The sequence below is a fragment of the Parasteatoda tepidariorum genome, chromosome 8 (assembly GCF_982258835.1).
Source record: "Parasteatoda tepidariorum strain Cologne lab strain chromosome 8, Ptep-v5.0, whole genome shotgun sequence".
NCBI classification, from domain to species: domain Eukaryota; kingdom Metazoa; phylum Arthropoda; class Arachnida; order Araneae; family Theridiidae; genus Parasteatoda; species Parasteatoda tepidariorum.
In genome coordinates this window covers 87,948,084-87,948,865 of record NC_141762.1, presented here as the reverse complement: position 1 = coordinate 87,948,865, position 782 = coordinate 87,948,084, and positions in this window count along the sequence as shown.

Here is a 782-nt window from a genome sequence, read left to right as displayed (position 1 = left end):
CTCTTTCCCTAAAATAAATGAAAATATATATTTCATTATTATATTATACTTTAAATATCATATTTTTTGATGATGTAATTTCATACTCTATAAAATTATATCATACTTTGAAATTAACAGTAATTTTTCAAATGCATGGTTAGTGATTATTTTAAAATTTTTCTATGATTAGAAGTAATGGTGAAATTTAAACAAGAAGGAACAAATAATCATACTTTAATAATTTCTAAAATTTGTCAACACGAAAGGTTTCCGGATTATGGTTCCTGACCCATACTAGCGATGATTCTAGGTAAAAAAGGTACCGGAAGAAAAGGTACGGAAAAAAGGTCCCGGAAAAAAAAGGTCCCGGTAAAAAAGGTACCTGTGTAGGGAAAATTCTGTAGGGGAAAATATTTGAAATGAGAAGATTAGATTGAAGCGCTTTTTGCTGTTACGTGCATGTTTTTTTTTTCTTTCATTTTTTCGTGTGTCGTGCTTTCTCACATTAGCAACTTTTTCACAAAATATAATTTAAAATAGAAAATAACACATTTTTCACTTAAAAAAATTACAAAAAAAAAAGTAAAACATTATTGAAAAATTTAAATACTAGTATCTTCCCGCTTTAAAAAATAATCAAAGAAGAATAAATAAATGAAATAAAATTTAAAGAAAAAGCATAATGCAACCAGCCCATACCAGCCAAAAATTTGGAGAAACTTCCCTCGCAAAACTTTAAATTTTGAAACAAAAGTTAATTAAGGAAAAGAAAAATTTAAAAAAATATTTCTTCGGGAACT